Source organism: Rhincodon typus, chromosome 2 (genome assembly GCF_021869965.1).
Source record: "Rhincodon typus isolate 14 chromosome 2, sRhiTyp1.1, whole genome shotgun sequence".
Taxonomy (NCBI): domain Eukaryota; kingdom Metazoa; phylum Chordata; class Chondrichthyes; order Orectolobiformes; family Rhincodontidae; genus Rhincodon; species Rhincodon typus.
The window spans coordinates 36,929,435-36,952,479 of NC_063333.1; the positions used below are offsets into that span (position 1 = coordinate 36,929,435).

Genomic DNA, 23,045 nt, shown 5'->3' on the forward strand with positions numbered 1-23,045 from the left:
GCTGGGGCTGGACAGTTTGAGTTATAAGGAGGGGCTGAATATACTGGATGGGCTGGGATTTCTTTCACTGGAGCATAGGACGTTGAGGGGTTACCTCATAGAGCTTTATAAAATCATGAGGGGGCATAGATCAGGTGAATAGTAAAGGTCTTTTTACTAAGGTGTGGGTGTTCAAAACTAGGGGGAGATATTTTTGAGGTGGGAGGAGAAAAATTTAAAAGGGACTTGAAGGGCAATTTGTTCATACGTGGAATGAACTGCCAAAGGAAGTGGTGGATGCAGGTACAGTTACAACACTTAAAACATAATTGAACAGGGACATGAATAGGAAGGGTTGAGGGGGATATGTGCTAAGTGCAGGCAAGTGGAACGAGATTAGTTTAGGAAACTTGGTCAGCATGGATGAATTGGACAAAAGGGTCTGTTTCTGTGCTGTATGACTCCATAACTTGCTGCAGATATGGTCTACATAGAGTGCACTGGCATTCACTAGTTCCCACATACTACAGCTGCAACACCTCATCTGTCCAGCCTTCTCCATTCTATTTAAATAATTAGCTGGATATCAAATAGTTTAAAGTAAGTTTCTTAACTATACTCTTCAGCTATAACATCACCTGATTTACACCATTCAGCCAATCAAACTTGAAATCAAAGAAATATCTATCAATCACCTACCTGTTTTCCTGTGATGTTACATTCGAGCTCTGACAAGTAGAAACATGCTGAACGCATTCTCTGCCACTGCTTTTTTTTAATCGCCTACTTCCAGTGTCCTTCTCACACAGCTCCCCTTTGCCTGTTGGCTTCTCAATGATGCTCACCTGCTGCACACTCCTCCCTATCTGCTTCACTGTGATACTGACCTCCTGCACACTCTTCCTAGGCTGCTAAATAGTCTTGACTGTCCTAAGAATTACACTGACAACCAATTTAAGATTGACAGACAGGTGTATGTACACTTGTACATACTAAAAGCTCTATATATTAATAGACAGAGCCCTACTCTTTGTGGACAGAAAGAACATGTATACACATTGTGCCTGTTTCAACTCCAAACAGATAACAGCCATTCTCTGCTCCATTTCCCAGGACAATGCCTTGATCTGGTTCCAAGGTAGTTAACTGTCAACCTTCATTTACATACATTCTCCATGGCAAACCCCAATCGATCAATCACAACAAACAGTAACAATAGTTTGCATTTATGTAGCATCTTAAATGGAGTGAAATGTCCCAAGGCAGTTCACACTGGTGTAATCAAAACAAAATTCCCATTGAGTTCATAAGGAGATATGAGGACAGGTGATCACAGTCAGAGTTAAAAGTGTCTTAAAGGTGGAAAGCATACAGCAAGGACAGGGAAATTCAGAATTCCAGAGATTAAGACTGAGGGTCACATATGAAAAGGATGAAAGACAAGAGGTCAAAATTGTAAGAGCACAGAGATCTCACTCATGAAAAGTTAAACTTTATTTTCTATTCATTTGTGTGATGTGGGCGTCACTGCCACTGCTTTTTTTTAATCGCCTACTTAATCAGCTGGCCAGCATCTCTTACCCATCCCTAGTTGCCCTTGAGAAGGTGGCGGTGAGCTGCCTTCTTGAACTGCTGCAGTCTGTGTAATGCAGGTCAGCCCACAATGTCATTAGGGAGGGAATTCCAGGATTTTGACCCAGTGACAGTGAAAGAACTGCGATATATTTCCAAGTCAGGATGGTGAGCGGCTTGGAGGGGAACTTGAAAGTGGTGGTGTTCCCATATATTTGTTGCCCTTGTCCTTCTAGATGTGAGTGGTAGTCGGTTTGGAAGGTGCTGTCTGAGGATCTTTGGTGAATTTCTGCAGTGCATCTTGTAGATAGTACACACTGCTGCTACTGAGTGTCAGTGATGGAGGGAGTGGATGCTTGTGGATGTAGTACCAATCAAGCCGGCTGCTTTGTCCTGGATGGTGTCAAGCCTCTTGAGTGTTGGTGGAGCTGCACTCATCCAGGCAAGTGGGGAGTATTCCATCACACTCCTGACTTGTGCCTTATAGATGGTGGACAGGCTTTGAGGAGTCAGGAGGAGTTACTTGCCGCAGTATTCCTAGCTTCTGACCTGCTTTTATAGCCACTGTGATTATGTGGTGAGTACAGTTCAGTTTCTGGTCAATGATAACCCCCTGGATGTTGATAGTGGGGCATTCAGTGATGGTAACACCATTGAATGTCAAGGGCGGTGTTTAGATTGTCTCTTATTGGTGATGATCATAGCCTGGCATTTGTGTGGCATAAATGTCACTTGCCACTTGTCAACCCAAGCCTGGATATTGTCCAGATCTTGTTGCATTTGAACAGGGACTGCTTCAGTATCTGAGGAGTCAGAAATGGTGCTGAATATCGTGCAATCATCGATGAACCAGCCCACTTCTGACCTTATGACGGAGGGAAGGTCATTGATGAAGCAGCTGATGATGGTTGGGCCAAGGACACTACACTGAGGAACTCCTGCAGAGATGTCCTGGAGCTGAGATAATTGACCTCCAACAACCGCGACCATCTTCCTATGTGTCAGGTATGACTCCACCAACCGGAGGGTTTGCTCCCTGATACCCATTGATTCCAGTTTTGCTAGGGCTCCTTGATACCACACTGGGTTGAATGCAGCCTTGATGACAAGGGCTGTCACTCTCACCTCACCTCTGGAATTCAGCTCTTTTGTCCATGTCTGGACCAAGCCTGTAATGAGATCAGGATCTGAGTGGCCCTGGCAGAACCCAAACTGGGTGTCACTGAGCAGGTTATTTCTGAGCAGGTGCTGCTTGATAGCACCATTGATGATACCTTCCATCATTTAATTGATGATCAAGAACTTTTAGATAGGGTGGTAATTGGCTGGGTTGAATTTGTCTTGCTTTTTGTGTACAGGACATACTTGGGCAATTTTCCACAGTTTCAGGTAGATACCAGTGTTGTAACTGTACTGGAACAGCTTGGCTAAGGGAGCGGCAAGTTCTGGAACACAAGTCTTCAGTACTATTGCTGGAATGTTTTCAGGGCCTATAGCCTTTGTAGTATCCAGTATCTCCAACAATTTCTTGATATCACGTGGAGTTAATCAAATTGGCTGAAGACTGGTATCTGTAATGCTGGGGACCACAGGAGGAGGCGAGATGGATCATCTGCTCGGCATTTCTGGCTGAATATTGCTGTGAAAGCTTCAGCCTTATCTTTTGCACTAACGTGCTGGGCTCTTCCATCATTGAGGATGGAGATATTTGTGGAGCCTCCTCCAGTGAGTTGTTCAAATGTCCACCACCATTCACGACTGGATGTGGCAGGACTGCAGAGCTTGGATCTGATCTGTTGATTGTGGGATCACTTAGCTCTATCTTTCACTTGCTGCTTTTGCTGTCTGGCGTGCAAGTAGTCCTGTTTGGTGGCTTCACCAGGTTGACACCTCACCTTCAGGTATGCTCCTGGCATGCCCTCCTGCACGCTCCATTGAACTAGGGTTGATCCCCTGGCTCGATGGTAATGGTTGAGTGGGGGATATGCTGGGCCATGAGGTTACAGATTGTGCTGGACTACAATTCTGTTGCTGTTGATGGCCTACAGTGCCTCATGGATGCTCAATCTTGAGTTGCTAGATCTGTGCAAAGTCTGTCCCATTTAGCATGGAGATAGTGCCACACAACACGATGGAAGTTATTCTCAATGTATTCTCCATGTGCGATGGTCACTCTTACCAATACTGTCATGGACAGATGCAACTGCAGCTGGCAGATTGGTAAGGATAAGGTCAAGTATGTTTTTCCCTCTTGCTGGTTTCTTCACCATCTGCTGCAGACCCAGTCTTGCAGCTATGTCCTTTAGGACCCTACCAGCTCAATCAGTAGTGCTGTGGCTGAGCCACGCTTGGTGGTGGACATTGAAATCCCCCACCCGGAGTACATTTTGTGCCCTTGCCATCCTGCTGGTGGGACAGGACATATGCAGGGATGGTGATGGTGGTGTCTGGTTCATTGTCTGTAAGGTATAATTCTGTGAGTAAAACTATGTCAAGCTGTTGCTTAACTAGTCTCTGAGGCAGCTCTCCCAATTTTGGTACTAACCCCCAGATGTTAGTGAGGAGGACTTTGCAAGGTTGACAGGGCTGTTTCTGCGGTTGTCTAACTATCAAATTGTTATTTTAAAAATGAAAAGCAAGTAATGAAAACTGACATAGAACGTACTTGCATAATTCACCATCAAAATCTTTTAAACTGGCTCGAGAGGAAAATAACAATTGAGAGATTGTAACCCCAGGAACCAAGCTCATAAATTGTAAATAATGCTTAAATACATGCATTGCTTCTGATATCTCTAAGGAACATCAAACTGCCTGGTACTGACTGATTTCTTCTATGAGGCTTCAAACTGATTCTGCTCATGGGAGTTACCAAATGCCTGAGGTTTAACAAACCTTTTTTTATATATCCTGGGAGCAACCATGATTTCTACAATAGAATTCTGAACCATTCAAAGTCAAAAATGAACTCTCTGTTTAAATAAATTGAACCATTACAGCAACAGCTTTGTGTTTCTATGTTGCATCTTTGACGTAGCAAAAGTCACTTTTAAAGGAACACCATGCAGAAATATTTGGCAGCCCTTCTGGATTCTAGTGGTTATTGTATAATCTTGTTACCCAATAGTCATCCTCTGGTTTGATGTAGTAGCTGAAATACTCAAGCTATGCAAGGCAGCTTTAGATTGGAGGCATCATGGCTCCTGCCAGGATATCAGGTATTGGCTGTATTAATTGTGCTTATTAATTTCTGCACGTTGAGGGAGGGAATCCTTTTTGAGGTTGTGGTACATCGCTGAATTTACATGGCATGCCCGAAAAGCAATGTGCATGCAGTCAATGGCACTCTGCAAAATGAGGAGGCTTCCAATGGTGATGAAAGAGCAGCTTGCTCCACATGCTTCTCTCTGAAAAGAGAAAACAATGCATCCTGTTCTCTTTGTAAATTAAGCATCAGTCACCTCCCTTACACAACAATGGGCATCAAACCATGAGATCAAGCCTGGGAAAATCCCACATATAGGAATATAGGGACATGGTCACCTTCACAACTAACAATATTTGGAAACTGCAGGACTGTCTGCAGCAGATAGCTGTTTTTGTGAAATGGAGGTATCTCTGTTCCTCATTGAGGTTCTGGTAGAAAGACAGCACCCTGAAGACACTGGTGAATTTGGCCTCTTCCCAAAAGCCCACTCTTTCTCTGTCTTCTTCCTTTCCAGCAGCTTGTCATCTTCACTGTCCTTGTTATGCTGCAGACCAAACAGGACAGAAATTGCAGCCTCAATACTGGGAGCAAGTGTTATCAGCAAAACCCTTCAAGTGAACAAAGGCTTGCACCTAAATGCCACACCACCCCCTGCGAATCTCATCAAATTTAAGTAGCAATAGAAAATCCAACTTTACAAACACCAGCTATTAACAGAAGACAACAAGCTTGCAAGGAGATGCTCCTTCCTTTAGTAGGAGCCCTTCACGGTACTGAATGCAGGTTCAGCTGTACAGAGTTAAGAAATGCCAGTATTTGAAGCAATTACATTAAAACTGACATCACTAACATCAAATCAGCATTACATGTGAAAATACTGGCACTGTGCAAATGATTTTTGCAGCCATTTTCCCTTACTGCATTTCTTTGTTCTTTCCTCATGCCCTTTAATGTTACTATTCAACTACTGACCTAAATCCTTTTTTGAAACAGTGTCATTATCTCTGTAACCAAATCAATTTGCAGTACAGTATTCCATATTCTCTAATACAATATTCCACGTGACCTAAGGAAATGGTTACAATGAATTCTGAATCCCTTCCAAACTGTATACTTCATGTTCTTATGTATAAATCCAGTAAATCAATTGTCTTTTTATGGCATTTTCTATTTTCACTTCAAGCTTTAACGGCCTGCGTTTCATGTTGTTTAGCTGTTGAAAATCTTACCATATATATTCCCTTCATGATTTTTTCTTGAAATTTCACATTTGAACTGCATCAACCATCTATCTCCTCATGACACTAACCTATTCAAGATATCTTGCAATCTCTTATATTCTTCTTCACTGTTCATCATGCCCTCTAATTGGGTAACACTGACCAACTTCAATATCATTTTTCTTGTGTTTCAACTAAATCACTTATATAAAGAAAAAGAGGTTCCAACACAGATCCCTGAAGTGCACAATAAATCACCTCCTCTCTATCCAAAACAGATCCATGTTCCCCTTCTCGAAGCTTCCTGTAACTTATGAAAAAAAGATTCTTATTTGATACCTTTTCAAAAACCTTTGGAAAATCCATATACCAAACATCTGCTGCATCCCTTTTTATCTATACAATTGATGATTTCCTTAAAAAAATTCCATTTATCATCCATATCATTGCTGATTAGGTTATATTTTCTTTCAGGTTAACTAACTTCATCCAGTTATGACAGGGTCTAGGAACTTTTTGTGCTTACATCGGGGAACATATGTCTTTCAGGAAGTATGCACACTAATCACTTTTGCTGGATTTCTAGTTATTCCTTTATCTTGCCCAAGTAATTGGACTTTTCCAACAGGAAATTTGATAAAGCTGTAAACAAACAGAAGCAGACCAAACATATCTCCGTTTAAAATAAAGGGGAGTTTCTTTGAATTCACTCATGGAATTTGGATATCACTGGCTAGGCCACAATTTTTGCCCATCTCTAATTACCCAGAGGGCAATTGAGAGTCAACCACATTGCTGTGTGTCTGGAGTCACAAGTAGGCCTGACCAAGTAAGGATGGCAGTTTCCATCCCTAAAGGACAGTAGTGAACTAAATGAGTTTTTTTGGACATTCATCAATGGTTTCATGATCATCATTAGACTCTCAATTCCAAATTCCAGCACTAGTACTGAAGACTTGTGCTTCAAAACTTGCTGCTCCCCTAGCCAAGCTCTTCCAGTACAGTTACAACATTGGCATCTATGCGACAATGTGGAAAATTGTCCAAGTATATCCTGTACACAAAAAGCAGGAAAAATGCAACCCGGCTAATTACTGCCACATCAGACAACTCTCAATCATCAGTAAAGTGATGGAAGATGTCATCAACAGTGCTATCAATCAGTACTCGCTCAGCAATAACCTGGTCAGTGATCTCCAGTTTGGGTTCTGCCAGGGCCACTCAGCTGCTGACCTCATTACAGCCTTGGTTCAAACATGGACAAAAAAGCGAACTCCAGTGGTGAGGTGAATGTGACAATCCTTGACACCAAGGCTGCATTCAACAAAGTGTAGCATCAAAGAGACCCTGCAAAACAGAAATCCATAGGTATCAGGGGGCAAACTGTCTGCTGGTTGGAGTCATACCTGGCACATTGGATGATGGCTGTGGTTGCTGGAGGCAATCATCTCAGCACCAGGACATCTCTGCAGGAGTTCCTCAGGGTAGTGTTCTAGGCCCAACCATCTTTAGCTGCTTTATCAATGACTATCTCCCAACACAAGGTCAGAAGTGGGGATGTCCAGCGATAATTGCGCAATGTTCACCACCATTCACGATTCCTCAGATACTGAAGCAGTCCCTTTTCAAATGCAACAAGATCTGGACAATATCCAGGCTTGGGCTGACAAGTGGCAAGTAACATTCATGCCACAAAAATGTTAGGCAATGACCATCTCCAATAAGAGACAATCTAACCACCAACCCTTGATATTCAATGATGTTACCATCGCTGAATCCCCATATCAGCATTCTTCAGATTACCATTGATCAGAAACTCAACTGGACTCACCATACAAATACTGTGGTTACAAGAGCAGGTCACAGGCTAGGCATACTACAGTGAGTAACTCACCTCCTGACTCCCCAAAGTCTGTCCACCATCTACAAGGCACAAGTCAGGACTGTGATGGAATACACCCCACTTGCCTGAAGCATGACACCAGACAGAACAAAGCAGCACGCTTGATTGGCATTGTATTTCCACGCATCCACTCCATCCACCACTAACACTCAGCAGCAGCAGTATGTACCATCTACAAAATGCACAGAAATTCACCATAGATTCTTAGACAGCACCTTCCACACCCACAACTACTTCCATCTAGAAGGACAAGGACAACAGATACTTGGGAATACTACCACCTTCAAGTTACCCTCTAATCCATGCACCGTCCTGACTTGGAAATTAATCACCATTACTTCACTGTTGCTCAGTCAACATCCTGGAAATCTCTCCCTAAGACCATTGTGAGTCAATCTACAGTACGTGAACTGCAGCAGTTCAAGAAGGCAGCTCACCACCACCTTCTCAAAGAAACTAGGGATAGGAAACAAAAGCTGGCCAGCCAGAGATGCCCATGTCGAGCAAGTAAATAAAAAAAATTCTTAAACTAAAATTTCACAACTGCCTTAGTGGGATTCAAAACCAGGTCCCCAGAACATTGCTGTAAAACATGCAAATGATACATACTGGTCTGATGCATCTGCATAATTCAAAATAGAGGACCAGCACGACCAGGATGCTTTTGTTTTTCACTCATGTGTACTTCTGGGATATTACTTCCTCTTATCTTTGAGTCAGTTCTCAAAGGCATCAGTCACCTGTTGGACCATCCCTTTCTTTACAGCTTATCTCTGTTGGTTTACTAAATTTATAGCTTTTCCCTAAGATGATCAGACCCCATAAAATAATATGCATGGTCACTTCTGTCAAATTGACATAAGTATATGTTTTGGAGAGTTCCAGAGCCTATTGCAAAAAAAAATTGTTACTGAGTGACTTCACAATGACTGGTACCTGAAGCAAATTGACTATAAAGCAACATTCTTTGTTCTCCAAAGAAATAAGGTTACAAGAATTCTCATTAGACCACACCACATTACCAGGAATCAGATCTGACCATTGTACTAAATCTATAGAATCTAGGTTGACTTATAAGAAATCATAATATAAAAGTATTATAGTAGTTGATTACATCATTATGTATGCATATATATAGGCCTATTACATACTTTTAAAGAGACCATTTCTCCTTAATGCATTTTAATTTACAAACCAAGACACAGAACTATGTGGCTTCACCTAAGGCTATTTCGCTTCAAAGTCGTTTTACAGTTTATTTTAGCCTGGGTCCATAAAAGCAATAATAAAATCATAAACCTTATTTTTGGCCTGGTACATATGGCCATTCTCACTTATAACAGAAAGTGTCCTACATTGACCACAATCAAACAGAATATAATATCAATACGTCACTTAGCTGGTCATTTTGCATAATAAAACTAAAATGAATTGTTGAAAAGTAATCTCAATCCTAAAGAGGTATTTCCTGTTTTAATTTCAAATTCATACATTGTCAAACTAAAATAGACACAGATAACCTCAGGTCTTGAGATTTATCCATAATATGTACCACATTTTGTGCATTTGATCATTTGGTTCATTTCTGCTGGCAGGCTGTTATGGAAAATGTTGCTGCATGTCCCTACAACTTCCTTCAGTATTGTAGAACATAAGAAATAGGAGCAGGTGCCATACAGCCTCAAACCTGTCCCATCATTCAACAATATCATGGCTGATCTACCCCAGGCATCAACTCCTCTTTTACGCCAGCTTCAAACAGTCCTCAACTCCCTGATCTTTCAAAATTCCATCTACCACCTTTCTAAATACTTTCAGTGATCAAGCTTCCACAACTCTTTGGGCTAGAGAATTTCAGACATTTACTACCCTCTGAGAGAAGAAATTCATTTGTATCTCAAATTTAAATAAGTGTCACATTATTCTGCAAGTACGTCCCCTAGTTCAACATTCTCCCACTATTGAAAGAATATTTTCAACATCTGCACTGTCAAGCCCCTTCAGAATCTTATGTGTTTCAATAAAATGAGCCGTCATTTCTTTAAACTCCAATGATTAAAGGCCTAAACTCTTTAGCCATTCTTTATAAGTTATCTCCTTCATTCAGGCAATGAGCCAAGTGAATCTCTTTTGAACTGCCTCCAATGCCAATATGTCTTTTCTTAAATAAAGACATCAACTATCCAAATCTGGCGATCTGACTACAATCAGTCTAATCAATATTGTTGATAGATATTCCTTTATGAATAATTACCTTCAAAGATTCACTCTTAGTCCCAATTAAACATCCGCGCAACAGCAGCCCCACCCACTATAAAAGATTAGTTTCTACTCTCCTCAGCCTTAAAAGAGACTTAACTGTCTGCCCTTTAGAATCAACCCTGCTAAACCGTTGATGTTATCAGTGAACTAGCAGTAATTATGATGTGGAGGTGCCGGTGTTGGACTGGGGTGGACAAGGTCAGAAATCACAAGACACCAGGTTATAGTCCAACAGGTTTATTTGAAGACACAAGCTTTCACAGCTTGGTCTGATAGCTGCTCCACCTTGGGAATTCACCTGGAAGTTATATAAGCAGCAGCCTAGAGCCAGCGGTTCCAGTCAGTTTGGACATTCTATCCTGGGATACGCAGTCAAAAGGAATGCCTTGGCATTGCAAGTATACATCTTAAATTTTATGAGGGACTCTGTCTCTATCACATTTGCAGGCAGTGAGTTGCAGATTTCCATCATACCCTGAGCTACATTTTGTTTTATATTTACTCAGCCTTTCTATTCTTTTTGCAATACACAATGCTCTTCAAATTATACTCCAGTGGCTGTTGTAATGCTTTGTACAAACAGTTTTGTTAAAATCTCAGTTGCACTAAACTCATTGATCCATACAACCTTAACTTTTGATACATCCCCTTTACCTTACATCTTAATGTTTTCTGAACTACACATGATCAATCTCATACTTTAATATCCTTTATTGTGACCTATTATTTAGTTCTTATTCCCCTAGCCAGGCTCCCTTCTTTACCATGAAATGTTGGCAATTCTTAATCCTTGGAGTAGGGCACTTTTCAATTTATGTTTTTTCTTTATCTAGTTTCAAAAGCTGTCAATAGCTCTGACAAATAATATCCCATTACACCAGCATGTAACTGTGTGCCAGGAGATGTCCTGGTTATTCTCTACAAATTCAGGAAATGTTATCAGAATTTTGGAGTTTCAAAGCACAATTTTATTTGATTTCTGTTCCATTTACTTCAATGTCTGCACTTAAATTAAAACATGTGATTGAGGATTCATTCATAACAGACTTAAGACTAATTCAAAACAACAGCTGGAAATAGATTTGAAGAACACAAAGTTAGTTTTCAGTCAATGGTAATTCTACATTGCTTATCAAGTATTAAAATGCTGTTTTGAAGTCTATCTTATCCTAGGTTTGATAGCTTTGTGTTTATAGCATTGGACTGCTAATCCAGAAGACTGAATTCAATTAATTTGGTAATTTATTATCTGGCAGTAAATACTGAGCATTAAAACAGCTGAATTGTTGTAAAAATCCAACTTGTTCACTAATCTCCTCCAAAAAAGGAATAATGCCACTCCTATCTGGTCTGGTGTGATGGTGTATCCAGTCCTGCATTGTACGTACTAAAAGCTTTTCGGAAGGATGTCCCTGTGCAGGTTTGCAGATATGTTTGATGTGTCCTAGGTCCAACTATCTGCAACTGTTAAAATCAATGACTTTTTGTCCATCATAAGGTCAGAGTACAGATGTTTGTCGATGTTTGTACCATTTGCGATTCCACAGATACTGAAGTTCATGTTTTACAGTTCATGTCCAAATGCAATAAGACCTGGACAATATCCAGGCTTGAGCTAACAAGTGGCAATTAACATTCGTGCCACACAAATGCCAGGTGATATCTCCAATAAGGGTTAATCTAGCTTGACATTCAATGGCATTACCATCACTGAATACCCCACTAGGAACATCCTTGGTGCTACCATTGACGAGAAACTGAATATTACTTGCCGCTTAACAGTCCAAACCTGGATGCGAAACAGGATTTGCTGCATTTGGACATGGACTGCTTCAGTACTTGTGGAGTGGTAAATCGTACTGAACATTGTGCAAATCATTCACAAACATCCCCACTTCTGACCTCATGATGATGTGGAAGTGATATGGACTAGATCAAACCCCCTTAAAAATATATTAAGAAGATACTAATCTTTTTCTTATTTTAAAGATAAGTGTAAAGTGTTGCATTCCAGATGCAATTCGATTGGTCAAACTTTTCAACTTTAAGCAAAACACACCTTATTTTTACACTATAGTTAAAACACAGATAAAATAAAAATAAAACAAAAAAATTGGCTTAACTGTAAATCTATCGAAATGCTTAACAAAATAATATGTATAGTATTAATACTACCGATTAGCTGTTCCAGTATAGCAACATCCATAAACACACCCTTAGCAAAGACAATTCAGAAAAATAGATTGTCTCACATGCAATTCTAGCAGCAGGAACAGAAACCCAGCTTTTAGCTGTAACAGAGAGAGGAATAAGATTAAGGTTTGAAATGGTTGCAACACCCCAGTATGCAAGGTGCAACAGGCTGTTGAATTAAAACCCAGTTGGAAACAGTCTTTGCAAGTTTTCTAACCTCTGCTGCTGTCACATTGCCTGTTCGTATGATGGGGTATCTGAAATGAAATATATGACCACAGTTTCAAAATATAAATTCATAGAGCAGTACATGGCAGGGACACTTTCATTAGAATTGTTGAGGTGACCCACTGCAAGGCACTGCTATATTTTGTTATTGATGACAATTCCTTGTAAATAGCCTCATGGTGTACAACAATCACTCACACTCCAGCACAGCCTGGGAGCTACTGCTGACAACAATGGCAAGTCATTGTTTAACACACTCGTATAGCAGCACTCTGCTGTCCTCAAATTTCTAAAATCAAATTTTAAAGGGTTAATGTCTGCATTAAAATGATAGGCAGAGAAATGTCAGACAAATGTTTTTCACTGACCCAGAGGCTCTGCAGGCAAATATTCTGGGGACATGAGTTCAAATCCCACCATGGCAGCTTGTGGAATTTGAATTCAAATTAATAAGATCTGGAGCTAAAAGCTATCTCAGTAATAATGACCTTGAAATTGTCATCAGTTATCATAAAAACCATTCAGTTCACTAATGTCCTTAAAATAATTAAATCTGCTGTCCTTACCTGCTCTGGCCTGTACATGACAATAAACCTATTACAACATGGTCGTTTTTTTAACTGCCCTTAAATGGGCTAAGAAGGCACTCATTTGAAAGGAAATTAGGGATAGGCAACAAATGCTGCATCCCAGTAAATAATAATGGGAAAAACAACTTTTCCCCATTGCTATCAACCACAGTAACTTCTAGGCTTAAAAATGAAAAAATGCATAGGTACATTTTTAATTTTGATTTTTTTTTACATTTGGCCAGCATTCAATCTGGAGTAGGCAGAACACCATTTGTAACGTTCTTTCAACATCAGAAAAAAGTTAATGTTAATGAGATGGCATACAAGGAAATGCTGATGGGTACACATGGTGAAATGCCTGATATATTGATAGACTTGCCAGAAAAGGTTGACGGCATGGTCAAGGAGTATTGAAGTGTCAGACTCCAAATTGACAGAGCTTTGAGCAGAGGTTGGATCCTAGTGTTTCCAGCTTGGAAATGACGTCCAACTCCACAGGAGAACTTGCAAATCCCAGCCATAATGCAGTTTTCAATAGTTCTGCTCCCTTTGCAGCATAAGCAGAAGCCACTTTTTGCCAAATTGCACTCAGCTTGTTGCCACGCAGGTTCAGATGCCTGACATCGTGGCTGTGGATTGCAAGGTCCAGTAATCTGCCCTATTACTCGATTATTGGACCATTACGACCACAGCAGCGGGAGTGGCTGTGACCTTCCGGAGCGTTCTTAACTCAAGAGCACAACGCAATCATTGAGATAGCCCAGGGTAGGGGCAACAGAACAGACAATATGGAACTAAGGGAAGACACAAAGGTGATCAGTTGAACTTCTTTAATATATTGATTATTGGAGATTTGTTGCATTAAACTCCGGAGGTGAAGTGAGTGTCTTTGACATCAAGGCAGTATTTGACCAAAACTGGCATCAAGGAGTGTTAGCAAAAATGGAGTCAATGGGAATCAAGGGGAAAATATCCCAAAGGCCAGAGTCATACTTTGCTCAAAGGGAAGATGGTTCTGGTTGTTGGAAGTCAAACATCTCAGTCCTTGGATATCAATGCAGGAGTTCCTCAGGGTAGCATAACAGGCCCAACCATCTTCAGCTGCTTCATCAATGATCCTTCTTCCATCATTAGGTGAGAAATGGGGATGTGCACTGATGATTACACAATGTTCAGCACCATTCATGACTCACCACATACTGAAACTGGCCATATCCATGTGCAGCAAGATGTGGACAACAGTCAGGCGGATGCTGATAATTGGCTGTGTCTAACCAAGACTCCTATGGCAGTACCTTCAAAACCTGTGACCTCTAACAACTAGAAGGAAAAGGGCACATCCACTTGCAAGTTTTGTCAAAATCACACACCATCCTGACTTGGAACCACTTCGCTGCCATTCCTTCACCATCACTGGGTCAAAATCCATGAACTACATTTTTAATACCAATATAGCTATACCTTACCCCCAAGGATAGCATCGGTCAAGAGGAACCTCACCACCACCCTTTCAAGATTAACTAGGGATGGGCAATAAATGCTGGGCTAGGCAGCAAAGCTCATATTTCATGAAAAAAAATGATTAAGAAAAACTTTTTCAAATTATTTAAATGTACCAGACTGTGCGCATGACTAATAATACTGAACTGATTGTCAGAGGAATTCTTTATATACACTCATATCATTCAGGAAATGATGTTCAATTGCAGAATCACATCTAATTTTGGAAACTGTGTTATGAGTTGTTGACAGAAAGAACATTGACACTTATTGCACCTGTTTCAACTCAACAAAATGGATGACTGCCATTCTCTGACTAATTTCTCAGGGCAATGTCTTGCCAAAACAAGTAAAAATATTAAAACAAAACTTGGCAGTTAACTGTAGGTCATCACTGACTGGTGCATTCTTCATGTCATTATCTCTCCCAATCAGAATCCGCTTGTCAACTCAGCAAACTGCACTTTAGTTTCATACAAAATAAATGTTGCTTTCTCCTTACTTTACTATTTCTTGAGAATTGTTCTGAAGAGTGCCAGATGAAAAACTTCAACAAAATGTATTTTTATTCAGCAATAATCAATAATGTATTAGCTAGCACAGAGAAGTCAAAAATAGCACAGCCAGCATTGACATCACAATCTGCCAGTACTGTATACATCCGGCGCATGCTCATAATGCCCATGTTAACATTATCAAGATGTTACTTGGTGAGACTCATGCCCTAAGTGAGTGGAAATGGGGTGAAAAGCACCAAAACACTGGCAACAGTGTCACATATTTGATTTCTATCTTATATGGATGACCTAATCAATTCAACCAGTAATGTCAAATCCAAGAAATATTTCTGACTTAGCAACTGATGTAGCAGCTTTGGTGACAGGACATGTCTTTAAAATGTGAAGCCAGCCTCCTGTCACAGCATCTTTTGTTGCTGAAACCAATGTGTAGGAATACAAACCTATTTTTAAGGATATAAACAAATCTTCTGAGCTGAGGATTACAAGCAAATTGTAATGTTCCTTACTGCACAATGCCTCTGAATCTCATTGAGAAAGTAATGCCTTAACTTCAATTATCTCTGAAGGACAGTTTGACATTTTCTACAAAATATCTTAAACCATTTGCGAGTGATGCCACATCTTGTGATCAAACCAAGAATTCCTTTCATTAGATCAAATTGTTAATTATTCTTTTACTGGATCGTGCATGGTGATACAGCAATGTTACTATTGAGCTAACAGCCATGTGTTGTACTTGTAAGAAACAAGCCAGTTCTATTTTTCACATGTTGTGATTATAATTCTTCCAAAGGATATCTTCATATCATTTCCTCTGATGTTACAGTGATGCAACAATAGCCTGTCACAATGTTTTCTCTCTCTGGAGAAATCTAATTTTCTGTTGTTCCGCTCAAAACTCTCTGAAGGAAGCAATGAACATATGAGTCAGACTCAGTAATTTAACACAACATCCAAGGGTTTGCCCCATCAATCACAAAACAACTGCAGATGCATTAGCTTTAAAATTACAACAGGCCTTTTCCAAACAAATTATTGGATAACTTCCACATGCCTTGATTCCATGTAAATAAAAATTTACAAATTTAGATCTTTGTTTTAAATATTAAGTATGATTCCAAATGCAATCAGGGATTGGATCCTCTTCTTTCATTCTTGAAGCCTCTGCAGAATGTATAGAAGGCCTAAATAGTAAAGTGACATTTGTATACTTGGCTCTGCAAAAAAGGAATGCAAAAAAGTTCAAGAAAACAGAGTGGAAATGCAAGTAATGTTTTCTTGCATGGAGGGTGAATGGCAAAAGAGATTGGTCAAGCTGTGTTGATATTGTAGTTTCAATTTATTTCCATGAACATACTCAAATGGTACACTCTAATCTCTTACAAATAGGTTATACTACATGTAAGTCAGTTTGTTTTTATTGATCAAAATAATCAATATGTACATTTGCAATTAAATGGTCAAATAAAACTAAAAATAATTTAGCAAATACTAATTTGCTACAATTTTGAACCATCACAATGACTAAAGAAAATAATAGGCTGTATTCTATTATTGTATTCTTCAATAATTTCCATACAAATGTATGCTATGAACTGATAAACAGAAGCCGTGATTGCTGGTCAGGTGGACTCAACTGGAATATTTTCTCATGCCACTGGAAGTGCATGTGTGCCAATTGGAATGGAAATGTGATGCACCTAAGTTATAAGAGAATATCCTCTCCAGACTCTGTCCTGGCGCCATCCATTGCTTGTGTGCAGCAAATGTTCAAAAATCAGGTGGTTCACAGGACAGTCTTGTAACTAAATCTATTCAATATTCCATTAATTTAAGTTAATTTTCCAATTTCACTACATTGAGGTGGTCCAATGCAGATAAGCTCTATGAATGCTTCGTTCTAACCAAATTCCAGAACTCAAAATGATTTGGCAATCTGAAAATTTTTATAACTTGGGAGTTATTTTCTTAGTCATAATTCCTCAGACAGAATTTTGGATGAGTTATGCTATCTGATTAGCGCAGCAAATTGCTTTTAATTGCTTGCAGACCCTGACTACATAGACAATATTTAGCAATTCTATAACTCATTAAAGCGATTTAGAATACTTCAATATGGAAACAAAATACAATCATAAGACTTCATCTTCAGATTGATTTAACTCAAGACAGCCTGCAATGCACTAGATTGGAGCTTTCCAGAATACAATTCAGTACATTCTCACAAAAGTCATTGTTATCATCCATTATTTCCCCATTGTTGTTGTTCATCATGTTTTATTTAAGGATTTACTTCCTCTGGTAAAGTCTACATTTTTCAGCTGGTTGGATACTTTAGTTGGGTCTTAAATATGTCATCTTAGATCAATCTGCACACTATAAAGACTGCACTATTAGGAGTTTTTGCCTCAGTTTCATAGAAATGTATGATAATAGGAATGGCAGAGTTAAGAGGTTGAGGTCGACCAATTGGTGAGGCTAACAGTAAGTAAAGAAGTAGCAACAAAAATAAAATTGGAACCCAAAACCAGAAAAGGCACCATTCCTCATGGTCTCTATTCTATAATCTAGAGTGCAACCGAAATGTTGAACATATATATTCAAATGGATGCATTGGAAGGGGTATCAATTCCATTCAAAAATAAGAATAGATTATTAAACCTAGATTAGTAGTGGGTCAGCTTCTAAAAATGATATCTGAGGATAAAATTAGAATTATTATTCATTTAGAATGACAAATGTTAATCCATTATGGATATTTAAAGGGCAAATCAGGCTTGATAAACTTAATGGATTATTCTGAAGAAATATGGAGCACATTAATGAAGCAAATACAGTGAATGCTGTTGTTTGGGTTTTCAGAAGTAGTTAGAAAATATTGCACAGGAGGCTTGTTGATAAAAAAAAATAAGGCACTGGTGTGAAGAGATGGAATTTCTATCTTTTCTGTGAGCTGTTAAATCGAGATCTTGTCTGCCTTCTCAGTGGATGTTGAAGGGTTGCATGTGCTATTTGAAGATTGGAAGCCCTCCCACTGTTCTGCATAATATTTTCTATCCCTAAAAACAGGTTATTTGGCAAATCATCTCATTTCCATTTAAACAAAAACACTGCGCACAAAAATTCTGCACTACAAAGTAGTAGCAATACAAAAGCACTTAATTATTCATAAAATACTTTGACATGCCTTTAAATTGTGAAACACATAATGTCAAATTTAAATTCTTTCTTTCTTCTCAGTAAATAAATAGTTTATATTGGAATTTAGGGGAACAACTTAAACTTATGCAAAGAACTCAAAAATTTCATACATGATTAACTGTGAAGGAAACAAAGTGATCTCAGCAGGGTGAAGATGGGTTAGCAGTTTAGCTGGAGATTCAGTTGAAATCTAACATGGGAAAATATTAGATAGTGTGCTTCAGGAAAAATAAACAGAAACACAGAAAATAGGAGCAGTAGTAGGAGCAGGCCATTCAACCCTTAGAACCCGCTCTACTATTCAAGACGATCATGGCTGATCAGCTAATTCAGTATCCTGTTCCCGCTTTCTCCCCATAACTTCTGATACTTTTAGTCCTAAGATCCATATCTTGAAACTCCTTCTTGAAACCATCCAATATTTTGGCCTTAACCACTTCCCTTGGCAGAGAATTCAAAAAGGCTCACTACTCGCTGAGTGAAGAAATTTCTCCTCATTTCAATCCTAAATGGTGTAGCACATATCCTTAGACTGTGAATCCTAGTTCTGGACTTCCTGGTGATCAGGAACATCCTTCTAGCATTTATCCAATCCTGTCCTGTTAGAATTTTATAGATTTCTATAAAATCCCACCTCCTTACCATTCTTCTAAACTCCAATGAATATAGTCCTAACCAATCCATTCTCTCTTCATACATCAGTCCTGCCATCCCAGAAATCAATCTGGCAAATCTTTATGATACTCCCTCCATAGCCAGAACATGCTTCCTCAGATAAGGAAACCAAAATGGCACACAATACTCCAGATGTGGTCTCGCTGAGGCTCTATACATTGCAGTAAGATTTCCCTGCACCTGAAATCTCTTGCTATGAAGTCCATCATGCCATTTGCCTTTTTCACTGCCTGTTGCATCTGCATGTTTATTTTCAGCATCTGATGTACATGGACACCCAAGTCTCTTTGCACGTCCCTCTTTCCCAATTTATTGCTTTTCAGATAATAACCTGCTTTCCTGTTTTTTGCTACCAAAGTGGATAACTTCCCACTTATCTACATTATACTTCATCTGCCATGCATTTTCCCACACACTCAGCTTGCCCAAATCACACTGAAGCATCTCTGCATCCTCGTCACAGCTCACTCTCCCATCCAGCTTTGTGTCATCTGCAAATCTGGGGATATTACATTTAGTTTCCTCAGTTAAGTCGTTAATATATATTGCGAATAGCCGGGGTCAAAGCACTGATCACTGTGGTACCTCACTAATCAACGCCTACCACTCGGTAAAAGATGAGTTCATTCTGACTCTTTGTTTCCTGTCTACCAACCAGTTCCCTGTCTATGATATTACACTGCTCCCAATCCATGTGCATTAATTTTACATGTGGGACCTTATTTTTATTTGGGACCTCACTGAAAGCCTTCTGAAGCCCAAGTAAACCACATCCATTGGCTCCTCCATATCAACTCTACTCGATACATATTTTAAAAAATTCGAGGAGATTTGCCAAACATGATTTACCTTTCATAAATCCATGTTTACTCTGTCTGATCCTGTCATTGTTTTCCAAGTGCTCTGTTATTAAATCTTAACATTTTCTAACACTCTAACATGTTCCCCACTACCAATGTCAGACTAACCAATCTATTTAAGAGCAAATTACTGCAGATGCTGAAATCTGTACTGGAAACTACAAATGCTGGAGATCGCAACAGGTCAGACAGCATCCATGGAGAGAGAGCAAGCTAAAGTTCTGAATCTATATGACTCTTCATCAGAGCTGATGTGAAGTGTGGATAGGCAATATTAATTCTATAGTTGGAGGGGAGTAGATTTTAGAGTGCTGAGGGAGAAAGAATGCTGATAGTCCATAGTAAGTGATCTGATTAAGTGAATTAAAGCACAATCTGGAGGAGCAACATCTCATTAGACAGTATGGGCTGCAGATGCTGGAAGCTAAAGTCAATAAATACGGAGCTGGAAAAGCACAGCAGTTCAGACAGCATCCAAGGAGCAGGAAACTACAAACTTTACAACCTTCTGGACTTAATATTGAGTTCAACACCTTCAAACTATGAACCAGCTCCCATTCCTTCCCTTTCTTTTAGCTTTACTTGTTACATTCTCTGTCACCATGTTCTCTCTCCCCTCCCCCCAGCCCAGTGGGACTGTCTGTTCTTTCAAGTCTGGCAGTTAGACACACCATTGTTCTGCCAGTCTCACATTCTGATCATTTAATCTGAACTATCAACATCCTTTCTCCCTCAGCACTCTGCACTTCAACCCCACCCCACAACTATAGCATAATGCTGTCCCCTCCACACACATCAGCACTGATGAAAAATCATCTAAACTTAAAACTTTAGCTTGCTTACTCTCCATGGATGCTGCCTGGCCCACTGTTATCTCTAGCATTTGTTGTTTTCAGTAACCGATCTATAATTTCTGCCTTTGTCTCTAACAATTTTTTTAAATGGTGGGATTACATTAACAACCCTCCAATCTATAGGAACTGTTCCAGAGTCGATGGAAATTGACATGAATAGGAAGGGAATAGAGAGATACGGATACTGTAAGTGAAGATAGTTTTAGTACAGAGGGCAAAATGTGTCTGCGCATGCTTGGAGGGCCAAAGGGCTCGTTCTTGTGCTGTACTGTTCTTTGTTCTTTGTTCTTTGTTCTTCTTGAAAGAAGACCATAAATGCACTCACTATTTCTGGGGCCACTTCCTTAAATACTCTGGAATGTACATTATTGAACCCTGGAGATTTAATAGCATTTAATTCCATCAATTTCCCAAAACCATTTCTTTACAAATTCCCTATTGATGTTACAATGTATTGATGTTACCTGTACAAATCATTGGTCAGACCACATTTGGAGTATTGTGTTCTGTGCTGGGCACCTTATTTAAGGAAGGATATTAAAGCCCTGGACAGAGTGAAAGGGAGATTTACTAGAATGATACCAGGAATGCAGGACTTTAGATACAAGGAAAGATAAGAGAAATTGGGCTTATATTCCTCAAAGCAGAGAAGATCAAGAGATGTCCTTATTGTGGAGTTCAAAATTGTGAACAAGTTTGAAAGCGTAAAGAAGGATATTCTGTTTCCATTTGTTGGGTATGTCTGTAACTAGGGGATATGATTTCAAGATTGTTAGCAACAGAGCTAAGGGTGAGATGAGGAGAAACTTCTTTACTTACTGAGTTGTTAAAATTTGGAAATGCGCTGCCTGAGAGACTGGTGGAGACAAAATCCATAGGAGGTTTCAAAAGAGAACTGGATATATATTTGAAAGTGATGAATTTGGAGGACTACAGAGACAGCTCTGGAGAATGGGACTATCTGGGTAGGTTTTTTGGGAGTCAGTACAGACGCAATGGTTCAAACAGCTTCCTTCTGTACTGTAAAATTCTATGATTTTATGAAATGATGCTTTCCTTCAGTTCCTTCTTCTTGTTCTCCATCATTTTTGGGACATTATATCAGTCCTCCTTTGTGAAGACAGAACCAAAGTATGTATGTAATTGGGAGATAGTAAGAACTGCCGATGCTGGAATCAGAGATAACACTGTGTGGAGCTGGAGGAACACAACAGGCCAGGCAGCATCAGAGGAGCAGGAAAGCTGACATTTCGGGTCAGGACCTTCCTTCAGAAGAAGGGTCCCGACCCAAAACGTCAGCTTTCCTCCTCCTCTGATGCTGCCTGGCCTGTTGTGTTCATCCAGCTCCACACTGTGTTATATATGTAATTGGTCTGCCATCACTTTGTTGCCCATTGTAACTTACCCTGGTTTTGAATGTAAAACACTTATATTTGTCTTCACTTTTTTTTCTCTTCACATACCTGTAGAAGGTTTTACAATTAGTTTGTATGTTCCCTGCAAGCTTACTCTCATACTCCATTTTCCTCCTCATAATCAATCCCTTTGTCCACCTTTGCTGAAATCTAAACTGCTCCAAATCCTCAGGACTCCTACTTTTTTTTAGCCAATTCATATACCCCTTCCTTGGATCTACAGGGAGTTCTTGATTTATGAATGTCAAACTTACGAATCGTTGCACTTACAAACATGATCTCATACAGTGATGTCATTTTAAGGACCCAGCATCAGAACATTAACTCTATTTACAAACAGCTCCTTTATATTATCCTGAATTGTGCTCCAACTTGCATACAAATTGACTCATAAACGGATTCCAGAATGGAACCCACTCACAAGCGAGGGACTGTCTGTTATCCCTAACCATAGTTGGGCAACCTTTCTCAGGAATGAACAATTGTTGAAGTTCATCCATGCACTCCTTAAATATTTGCCATTTCCCATTCACCATCATCCCTTTCAGTAGTATTTTCCAAGTTATCAGAGCCCAGCTTGCACCTCATACCATTGTAGTTCCCTTAATTTAGATTCAGGATCCTTGTCTCACAATCAAGTATGTCACTCCATCTTAATGAAGAATTCTATCATATTATGGTCACTTCTCCCCTAAGTCGTAAACGTTTTGATGGGAGGAAGGGTTGGAAAATAAGATGGAAAATTCTAATGAGCGTGCATGGAGGAAATTACGCTTTGGGGTAGAATCAGGATCTCATGATTGAGTGGCTTGAGCAGATACAGGTAAGGGCTAAAATTGTTTCAGAGATAGTAGGAACTGCAGATACTGGAGAAACTGAGAC

The 23,045-nt window shown here is 39.6% G+C and overlaps 1 protein-coding gene across 1 annotated transcript in view; it reads right to left on the reverse strand.

Annotated features, from left to right (window-relative positions):
• The window catches only part of gpr158a (G protein-coupled receptor 158a), a 529,808-nt gene that overhangs the window by 386,695 nt on the left and 120,068 nt on the right, over positions 1–23,045 (reverse strand). The window lies entirely within an intron of this gene.